Raw genomic sequence first — 368 nt, 5'->3', positions numbered from 1 at the left:
ACTTTTGTATTAAACGTTTTTCCAGTACAAACTGAATTCTAACTGCCATGGAACAAATTATGCGGATTGTGCCGAAAGTTTGGCTAAGCTCCTCTTGATGACAGAATAAAATGTGGTGAGAAATGATAAGCTGCGAAAGAGACACTTTGTCAGAAGTGGGATTCGAACCCACGCCTCCATTGGAGACAACGACCTGAACGTAGCGCCTTGGACCGCTCGGCCATTCTGACGTGGTTTCTGCTCTTTCATTTGGTGTAAAACAGCCCTGAAAACCTATTTTTTTTAAATCACGGATTTTATGTCGACTGCTTTTGGACAGATTTACAATTTGTCATTTTCAACTCATTCAAAATGACTTCTAGTTACAA

The 368-nt window shown here is 40.2% G+C and overlaps 1 non-coding gene across 1 annotated transcript; it reads right to left on the bottom strand.

The window, feature by feature from the left end:
- Positions 1-147: 147 nt before the first annotated feature.
- trnal-cag (transfer RNA leucine (anticodon CAG)) lies at positions 148-230 on the bottom strand. The gene has a single exon. It is a non-coding gene; the product is annotated as a tRNA-Leu (tRNA).
- Positions 231-368: the final 138 nt, after the last annotated feature.

The sequence above is a fragment of the Austrofundulus limnaeus genome, unplaced genomic scaffold, assembly GCF_001266775.1.
Source record: "Austrofundulus limnaeus strain Quisiro unplaced genomic scaffold, Austrofundulus_limnaeus-1.0 Scaffold324, whole genome shotgun sequence".
Lineage (NCBI taxonomy): Eukaryota > Metazoa > Chordata > Actinopteri > Cyprinodontiformes > Rivulidae > Austrofundulus > Austrofundulus limnaeus.
This window is presented reverse-complemented; position numbering and strand designations above follow the sequence as displayed.